General features: G+C 49.5%; 3 non-coding genes across 3 annotated transcripts in view; all 3 read left to right on the top strand.

Annotated features, from left to right (window-relative positions):
• Nucleotides 1–4,069: 4,069 nt before the first annotated feature.
• LOC124319446 lies at nt 4,070–6,364 on the top strand. The gene has a single exon (XR_006913142.1). It is a non-coding gene; the product is annotated as a small subunit ribosomal RNA (ribosomal RNA).
• A 935-nt stretch (nt 6,365–7,299) lies between these two features.
• Nucleotides 7,300–7,452, top strand: LOC124319443. Its single transcript, XR_006913138.1, has one exon. It is a non-coding gene; the product is annotated as a 5.8S ribosomal RNA (ribosomal RNA).
• Nucleotides 7,453–8,093: 641 nt separating this feature from the next.
• LOC124319447 overlaps nt 8,094–10,000 on the top strand; it is a 4,572-nt gene continuing 2,665 nt past the window's right edge. The window contains exon 1 of the ribosomal RNA XR_006913143.1: nt 8,094–10,000. This exon is cut by the window's right edge and continues 2,665 nt beyond it. This is a non-coding gene — a ribosomal RNA (large subunit ribosomal RNA).

Genomic DNA, 10,000 nt, shown 5'->3' with positions numbered 1-10,000 from the left:
GTTGTCGAAAATGAAAATTGAAAAAATTTTCTAAGTCCGAAAAATTGAAAAATTTTTCTAAGTCCCGACGATGGATAGTGAAGCTATAGGCGGCACTGGGACGAGCAAAGACGGCTGAAAAAGAGAGAAAGAGCGAAAGAAAAAAAGTTGGAAAAAATTTCTAAGTCCTAAAATTTCCAAGACCGGTTTTTGGTGGAGACCGGTCGGCAGTTGAGCGGGCGGCCCGGCCTGAGCTCAGGTGAATGTCCGGCAAAATTTCGGAAATCAACTTTTTCGTACAGTTACTGCCCGGAACATCCACTACTTTCCTATATAGGGAAGAGGTTGTCGAAAATGAAAATTGAAAAAATTTTCTAAGTCCGAAAAATTGAAAAATTTTTCTAAGTCCCGACGATGGATAGTGAAGCTATAGGCGGCACTGGGACGAGCAAAGACGGCTGAAAAAGAGAGAAAGAGCGAAAGAAAAAAAGTTGGAAAAAATTTCTAAGTCCTAAAATTTCCAAGACCGGTTTTTGGTGGTGACCGGTCGGCGGGTGTGATGGTAAGCCCCGCCTGAGCTCTGGTGAAAGCCCGGCAAAATTTCGGAAATCAACTTTTTCGTACAGTTACTGCCCGGAACATCCACTACTTTCCTATATAGGGAAGAGGTTGTCGAGAAAGAAAAAGTTGAAAAATTTTCTAAGTCCTAAAATTTCCAAGACCGGTTTTTGGTGGTGACCGGGCGGCAGTTGAGCGGGCGGCCCGGCCTGAGCTCAGGTGAATGTCCGGCAAAAATTCGGAAATCGACTTTTTCGTACAGTTACTGCCCGGAACATCCACTACTTTCCTATATAGGGAAGAGGTTGTCGAAAAAAAGAAAGTTGAAAAATTTTCTAAGTCCGAAAAATTGAAAAATTTTTCTAAGTCCCGACGACGTGGTAGTGACGTGGTTGGCGGGACTTGGACGTATAAAGGCCGATGAAAAAAAATGGAAATGGAAATGAAAATTTCTCGATTTCCGACGACGGTGTTTGGCAACGACTCTCTCGCCCGGCCACTGGTCGGCGCGAGAGAGGAGTGAGCGAGACCCGTCGATTCGAAAAGAGAAGCCGTCACACCGTCGAGGCGTGGCGGCTCTCAAGTGGGTTGGTCGGGCGTGTCGTGATGACTCGCGACCGTAAAAAATTCCCACTCAAATTCTCCCATTTCCGACGACGGTGTTTGGCAACGACTCTCTCGCCCGGCCTCTGGTCGGCGCGAGAGAGGAGTGAGCGAGACCCGTCGATTCGAAAAAAAGCCGTCACACCGTCGAGGCGTGGCGGCTCTCAAATGGGTTGGTCGGCGCGTGTCGTGATGACTTGCGACCGTAAAAAATTCCCACTCGTCGAAAATTTTCTAAGTCCCAACTTTGAAAACGACGGTTCCTGAAAGTCGGCTGGCGGTTGGATGGGGCAATGTCCCCGTCCAATCGCTAAAAATGAGCCGGAAAACGGAGACATTATGCGGCGGAACATTAGTGGTTTTCCTTAGTATAGAAGAGGTCTCGATTCCTAAACTCGGAAAAATTTTCAGAGTCCCAAAAATTTTCGAAGTGTCGAATAGTTTGGTTTCTCGAATTGAAAATTTTTTTCAAATTTGCGACATTACGACAAGCAGCGATTGTAAAGCCCGGTCCAAATTTTTCAAACGAGTCTTACTTCTTGTTAGTCCGCCTGGCCGATACCAAAGAATGGCCGACCGTCGACTATCGGGCGAATAGACGGGTGAAAGAAATAAAGTCGAAGCCGGTGGTTGGATAGATATCGAAGGGAAGGCGAAAGAGGCGAAAAGGAAAGCGCGAAATTTCTTTAGTAGCTTCGACGCAAAAACTTTGGTATCGACGGGGAGCTTTGGGAAATGAAACGAAGACGCAGAATGGGAAGTTGTCCGGTTCGGCGTTAGTTGTAGTTTCATTTCCACCGTAGCTGAGCTCCTTTCCGCCCGCCACTTCACATGATTTTAGTTTCGATTCCGTTCGATCGCGCTTGCACTGTCTTTGTTTTTTTTTCACTGCTTGGATCGCGGCTTTGCTCTAACCAGTTTAGCCCCATGCGATCAAAAAGTCTTAAAAAAAAAAAACCGTTGAACGGAGACGAACTCGATGAGCTGTCGGTGTGTGAAATATCATTCCTTCGGTAAAACCGTTTTCGAAATTTCCGATGGTCGGTATATGTAAAAATATATCCGAACCGCGATGTGGACGGGAATTCAAACGCCCGCTTCACCGATTGGTGCGACAGCTGAGAAGCTCGTCACTCGATCCAACGACTCTTGGTCGAAAAGTTCAGAAGAGGTGCGCGCGTCAAACATTTTTTTGGTTTCGGACGTTTCGTTTCTTCGGCACGTGTGGTTTGTCTGTGGCCGTCTGTGAGAGAAATCGGACGCTTGTTCTTTGTTATTTTACCGTAACAAGACAAGACGGGAAAGATTCTTTCTTCCAAACTTACGGCATCATAACCATCAGCGTTTACCGTCAGCGACGATACGGAAGAGAAAAGAAAATGGTGCGCGTCTTTTCACTTTTTGACACCGTATCAAAAAAAATTACCGTTCAGGCGGAAATGTGTGTGTGTGTGTGTGAGCCGAGAGATAAAAAATAAAAAAGCCACCAAACAGAACGCTTTCAAATTATTTCGTGCGGCGTGCGCATATTTCACATTTTGCCGTTTGACGGAAGCTCGTTGTGTGGAACACAGAAGTGGAGATGGACGGAGTTGAAGGGGGGCGAAGACGGCCCGGTCGGACAAAGTCAAGAGATTGAAATATACGAGAGAATTGGGTGGAAGTGATGGCAAATCTATAAAATTCAAAAATCGGATGAGATGCGAGGACCGCAAAATGTGGCGTCGACTCTGACTCTCTTTTACTACGAACTTCCCTTCGACGGAAGATATCGAGAGCTGAGCTGAGCGCCCGCTGAGTATGGCCGGCGTAATTACAAACGAGTTACGGTTGGAGCTATATCGATTGTACGTATCCCGAACGTTCATCGAACAAGCCAGATCAACTCGGCGCCCGGTAAGATGTACGCTCAGTTATGGCCATGACACACGAAGGGAGAATTCAAACGGCTGTGAGTGTACGGCCCGCCCGGAGTTGTGTGTAGGCAGTGACCTCTCAAGAAAAAACGTAAAAAAATTTTTTTTGACAGTCACCGGTCTGCGACAAGTAATCAGTACGAAACTTGGGTGCAATGCAAAAAACATTTTGAGAATCCTTGCTTGACAACAACGAATCTAACACGATAAAAAAACGATCCCCATCGGTGTACCGCTTGCTTTTCTCGCGCTTCGGCGCAGAATCGCTTATTCAGCTGCCCTTGGAATATGTTCGTTTCGTGCATACTTGATCTCGGTCATTCTTCGGTGAACTCTTAAAGAATTGCGCACTTTTATAGGGGTAGTCTGGTTGCTTGTCTCGACTTGAAATGATTTGTTTTTTTCCGCCCATGACTTTCTATACGATGCCTCTATGCTGGCCTCTGACCGCGGTTGTTCCGAGTTTTCTCTTTCTCTTCGAAAGTCTTTGCGGAAAATTCTGCCTCGTGTGACCGTTGAGCGGTGAGGTGTGTGTGTGTGTGTGTGTCGTGCGGGGTGATGCGAGAGTGTGCCTCGGCGGTGGAAAAATAAAAATAAAACTCTGAGCCCACAAAAATTTAAAAGATGTATGCTTGTCAGCTTAGTAAAGCAGGCTTGACTTATGAGCATACAGCACGCCACATATGACCGTCGAAAACCGTAATACGGGAAAAAAAGTTGATGAATATATCAAGACCGGTCGAATGAATCCGATTCACTTTGGGCTCATAGACCGTTGAATGGTCTTTGACTTTGGAAATTGAAATGAAAAAAATCCAACAAACGGATCGGATCGGTGTTTCTCTTCACTGGGACTCGCTGTGACACGCCAGGCGTTGCGATCAAAAATTTTAGTTTCCGAAGAAAAAGAAAAAAAAACGAAAAACGTGTTGATTTGGTGTGTGTTTGGTGATGCGTGGGCGAAATAAAAACCCGCAACTCGCCGGATGCATATCAAACAAACATACACGAAATACCTGGTTGATCCTGCCAGTAGCATATGCTTGTCTCAAAGATTAAGCCATGCATGTCTAAGTACAAGCCGCTAGACGGCGAAACCGCGAATGGCTCAATAAATCAGTTATGGTTCCTTAGATCCACTCCATCCTACTTGGATAACTGTGGTAATTCTAGAGCTAATACATGCACTCGAGCCTCGACTGCGGGCTTTCGGGCTCGCAGAAGAGGTGCTTTTATTAGATCAAAACCAGTCGGGGCCGGGCTTTCGGGCTCGCGCACCGTACCAATTTTGGTGACTCTGGATAACTTCACGCCGATCGCACGGCCTTCGCGCCGGCGACGTATCTTTCAAATGTCTGCCTTATCAACTGTCGATGGTAGGTTACGCGCCTACCATGGTTGCAACGGGTAACGGGGAATCGGGGTTCGATTCCGGAGAGGGAGCCTGAGAAACGGCTACCACATCCAAGGAAGGCAGCAGGCGCGCAAATTACCCACTCCCGGCACGGGGAGGTAGTGACGAAAAATAACGATACGGGACTCTTCCGAGGCCCCGTGATTGGAATGAGTACACTTTAAATCCTTTAACGAGGAACCATTGGAGGGCAAGTCTGGTGCCAGCAGCCGCGGTAACTCCAGCTCCAATAGCGTATATTAAAGTTGTTGCGGTTAAAAAGCTCGTAGTCGGATGTCTGTCTTCGGCCGGGCGGCGCCGCTCTGAATCAAGGGTGTTGCGTTTCACGCTCTGGGAGCCCGGGTGTCAAAGCCCGACTCTCTTCACGGTCGGACAACATCGCCGGAGTGGTGGTCGGTGCGTCGTTGTTGTATCTGCGGCCAGAGTTGGAAAGTTCTTTCGGGTTCTTTTTTAAATTTTGGTCGTAGTTGACTCGATTCGCTCCACCCAGTCAATCGTTCGGGGTGCCCTTCACCGGGTGTCTCGGGCGGCCGGCAACGTTTACTTTGAACAAATTAGAGTGCTCAAAGCAGGTGTATCCCAACGCCTGAATATCGCAGCATGGAATGATGGAATAGGACCTCGGTCCGATTTTGCTGGTCTTTTACTTTTGGACCCGAGGTAATGGTCAATAGAGACGGACGGGGGCATTCGTACTGCGGCGACAGAGGTGAAATTCTTGGACCGCCGCAAGACGAACAACAGCGAAGGCATTTGCCAAGAATGTTTTCCTTGATCAAGAACGAAAGTTAGAGGTTCGAAGGCGATCAGATACCGCCCTAGTTCTAACCATAAACGATGCCAACCAGCAATCCGTCGGAGTTACTCCAATGACTCGACGGGCAGCTTCCGGGAAACCAAAGTCTTTGGGTTCCGGGGGAAGTATGGTTGCAAAGCTGAAACTTAAAGGAATTGACGGAAGGGCACCACCAGGAGTGGAGCCTGCGGCTTAATTTGACTCAACACGGGAAACCTCACCAGGCCCGGACACTGGAAGGATTGACAGATTGAGAGCTCTTTCTTGATTCGGTGGGTGGTGGTGCATGGCCGTTCTTAGTTGGTGGAGCGATTTGTCTGGTTAATTCCGATAACGAACGAGACTCTAGCCTGCTAAATAGGTGACGGGTTTTATCAATTGAAACCGAAGGGAGTACGGAGGCGTCGGGATCAGGTGGCGGCGATTCGGGTCTCGGTGGGACTGGTTCCTTTAGTGAGGCAATCTCTCGGCTTGGTTTCGTTGTGCTTTGTTCGTCGGGTGTACGGCCTTCACGGGTTGGTTGCCTGGCGGATGAGGTATGGCGGGGCTTTGTCGGGAATGTCTCGCGGGGGCTGGCTCTATTGTTATTCGGTCGTCGTCATCCCCGGCGATACCTTCTGCTCTCGCGTCCGTCACGCAGTCTTCTTAGAGGGACAAGCGGCGTCCAGCCGCGTGACAGTGAGCAATAACAGGTCTGTGATGCCCTTAGATGTCCTGGGCCGCACGCGCGCTACACTGAAGGAATCAGCGTGTTTCACTCTCCCTGTCCGAAAGGACCGGGTAACCGCTGAACCTCCTTCGTGGTTGGGATTGGGGACTGCAATGATCCCCATGAACCAGGAATCCCTAGTAGGCGCGGGTCACTAGCCCGCGTCGATTACGTCCCTGCCCTTTGTACACACCGCCCGTCGCTACTACCGATTGAATGATTTAGTGAGGCCTTCGGACGGGCTTGTCGGGGTGCCGTCGAGTGGGGAGCAATCTCTGCCCGTGCGGTGCCTACCAACGGCGAGACTGAAAGATGGTCGAACTTGATCCTTTAGAGGAAGTAAAAGTCGTAACAAGGTTTCCGTAGGTGAACCTGCGGAAGGATCATAAACGAACAAGACAAATGTTTTGCGCATATGGCTTTGGTTGAGCACGAAACAACTAAAAGTTGCAAAACAAAAAAAACCCCATCAAAAGTCTTTCGGCGTAAGACATCGTATGAACTATGTGTGGGTTGACGGAAGAAAATCATTTATTTTGAACGGGTATCAGGCGCTCTGATGCGCGGTGGTTTAAAGCGGATTCGCCTTTTCAAATTGATTTTTCTTTCCTCTCGGCTCAAAAAAAAACACAAAGTCTTTCGATTTGGTCTATGGCCGTGAGCAAATTCTTCCTGCTTCGATGGTGAATGTCTCTATAGATTCATTCGACCTTTAGCGGCGCTCACAGTGTTGACGTTAGTAGAGTGAAGAATACGATAGCCCGCCTGGGCCGCGAGTACCGAAGGAACAATAAAGGAGATTTTATAAAGTCTTAGTCCCTAAATCAAACACTTTGAAAAATAAAAACTCGGTGGATGGAGAGTCGGAAAAAAAAAAAAAAACATCAAGATTTTGAACGGGTATCAGGCGCTCTGATGCGCGGTGGTTTAAAGCGGATACGCCCAATCGAAATTGTTTTTTTTTTGTTTCTCTCTTCGTCTTCGGGATTTTTTGATTCTCGGTGGGGGACGAAAGTGTGAGACTTTACTCTGGACGTTCTTTTCGGGCGTAGATACTCGTGGTTGCGTGCGTGTGCGTCGTATAGACTAACACTCCAAAGCCCGACACTATGCCGTTGAAAACCGAATGTTTTTTAAGCTTGCCCTTCGCCCTCTCGATGAAGTAGGAAGAATTCAAAATCACAATAACACACTAAACCCAAATTCTAGTACGAGTGTTTATCGGAACATTTTCTTTCTGGCTTTCTTTCTCCGCCCTCGCATTCATTTGCTTGGGCGGGTTGGAGAAAAAGAGAGAAGAAAACGAATATGTCGTTTTATATACGACCCTGAACGGTGGATCACTAGGCTCGTGGATCGATGAAGAGCGCAGCAAAGTGCGCTAATCCATGCGAACTGCAGAACACATGGAGCATCGAAATCTTGAACGTAAATGGCGGCCCAGCTTCTCGCTCGGGCCACATCTGACTGAGGGTCGGTCGAATGATGAACGAACAGAGATTTTTTCAGTCTTGGTTTTGCATGTTGGGTCGCGGCGAGATTTATTTTTCACCCGGCCTGACCGCATAAAAGCTCCCGAATCTCTAACGTCTGGGTGCCGCGCGACTTAAGTGTCCGCGATGCCTCAAATACAAAAAAGGGGGAAAAATAAAAGAAGGTTCGCCCTGTTTTGTTTTTTTCCTCTCTATTCAAAAGAAACCTTTTTCGATGGCAAAACAGATGGGAAATTTTTGAGCCAACTCAAAAAAAAATTTTAGAAATAAACACATCTTCTCGAACAAGGTGTCGGCTGCGTGTGCGCGATATACCGCTTCAACGCGAGTTTAGTTGTGTGTGTGCGCCGGGCGTGTCGAAGTGTCGACCACCGCGAATTATCACTCACTCTAACCGCTCGTTATGCAAGCTTGGTTCGCGCACGACGCGTTGTTTCAATACAAAAAGCCGCAGGACGCCCTGTCACTTTTCGTAAATTAATTTTTGCGAATAACGAGAGACTCGCTTTATTTCGAAAAAAAAAAATTTGAACCGGCAATTATTCAATCTTTCCCGGCTTTAAAACGCCAAAGTCTGCCGAGCTAGATAAAGTGTTGTCTCCTTTTGAAAACAAACAATTCATTCTGACCTCAGTTTAGATGAGACTACCCGCTGAACTTAAGCATATCAGTAAGCGGAGGAAAAGAAACTAACAAGGATTCCCTTAGTAGCGGCGAGCGAACAGGGATGAGCCCAGCACCGAACCTCGCGCCCGGTTGAGCGGGTGCCGAGGAATGTGGTGTTCGGGAGGATCGTGCGCGTCTGTCCGGTATCTATCGTCCAAGTCTCCATGAACGGGGCGAGCAACCCACAGAGGGTGTCAGGCCCGTAGATAAGACGAGCCGAGACCGTGCATCGGATCCCTTCCCAAGAGTCGGGTTGCTTGAGCGTGCAGCCCTAAGCGGGAGGTAAACTCCTTCTAAGGCTAAATATCGCCACGAGACCGATAGCGAACAAGTACCGCGAGGGAAAGTTGAAAAGAACTTTGAAGAGAGAGTTCAAGAGTGCGTGAAACCGTTCAGGGGGTTAAACGGGTGGGCCCTCGAAGGTCGAACAAGTCCCCGCTCCCGGCACTTGGTTGTATGCCCTTAACGCTGCATGGAGACTGCCTGAATTGGCGGCTCTCTTGCATAAGTCGTTCTGCGATCGCAATAGCCACGCCAAGGTCCGCAAGTGGGGGGCCTAGTAGGACTCCGCGACCGACTGGGTGTCTGTTACACGGGGCGTCCGTTAGCGAGTTTCGTGGTTACCTTCGCGGGTGCCGCGATGACGAGCGCGGCGTTTCCCAACAGTACTGCCCGGTCGTGACCTGTCTCCTCCCGGGAGGTGTCGTAGCTTTTTTTTGTAAAAGAGAAAAAGTTGCGGTGCTCAACCTGTGGAGGCCCAGAGCGGAGAGTAGAAGTCGGGTCCCACCCGACCCGTCTTGAAACACGGACCAAGGAGTCTAACATGTGCGCAAGTCGTCGAGAAATTATCAAACTAAACTCGCGAGGCGCAATGAAAGTGAAGCGGCCCCGATGAGGGTGCATCCGCGAGGGGTGATCCCGTCTCGAACAGAGCGGGCGCAACCCCAGGGCGTCCGAATGCTCGCGAGATCTTTCCCCCTTAAAAGGGTTTGGTCGAGTCGGCCGGACGAACCCAGAGCGCACACGTTGGGACCCGAAAGATGGTGACCTATGCCTGGCCAGGACGAAGCCAGGGGAAACCCTGGTGGAGGTCCGCAGCGATTCTGACGTGCAAATCGATCGTCGGAGTTGGGTATAGGGGCGAAAGACTAATCGAACCATCTAGTAGCTGGTTCCCCCCGAAGTTTCCCTCAGGATAGCTGGTGCTCGCAAAGAGAACAAACGGAGTTTCATCCGGTAAAGCGAATGATTAGAGGCCTTGGGGTCGAAACGACCTCAACCTATTCTCAAACTTTCAATGGGTGAGAAGCCCGGCCTTTTTCCTTGATTGAGGCCGCGGCAATTGATTTGAATCTGAGCGCCCAGTGGGCCATTTTTGGTAAGCAGAACTGGCGCTGTGGGATGAACCAAACGCCCGGTTAAGGCGCCTAAACGACGCACATTTCGGATCCCACGAAAAGGAGTTGGTTGCTAAAGACAGCAGGACGGTGGCCATGGAGGTCGGAATCCGCTCAGGAGTGTGTAACAACTCACCTGCCGAAGCAACTAGCCCTTAAAATGGGAGGCGCTATAGCGTCGTGCCTATACCGGGCCGTCGGTCGGCAGAGCGAATAACGTCCGTGTCAGCTCGAAGAGAGCGACGGCGCTGAGGCCCCGACGAGTAGGGGGGTCGCGACGGTGAGCGTAGAAGGGTTGTGGGCGTGAGCCTGCCCGGAGCCGCCGTCGGTGCAGATCTTGGTGGTAGTAGCAAATACTCCAGAGGGATCCTGGAGGACTGACGCGGAGAAGGGTTTCATGTGAACAGTGGTTGGACATGAGTCAGTCGATCCTAAGCCGCAGGCGAAAGCCGACCTAGTGACGGGCGTG

This window comes from Daphnia pulicaria, unplaced genomic scaffold (genome assembly GCF_021234035.1).
Source record: "Daphnia pulicaria isolate SC F1-1A unplaced genomic scaffold, SC_F0-13Bv2 h1tg000165l, whole genome shotgun sequence".
NCBI classification, from domain to species: Eukaryota; Metazoa; Arthropoda; class Branchiopoda; order Diplostraca; family Daphniidae; genus Daphnia; species Daphnia pulicaria.
This window is presented reverse-complemented; position numbering and strand designations above follow the sequence as displayed.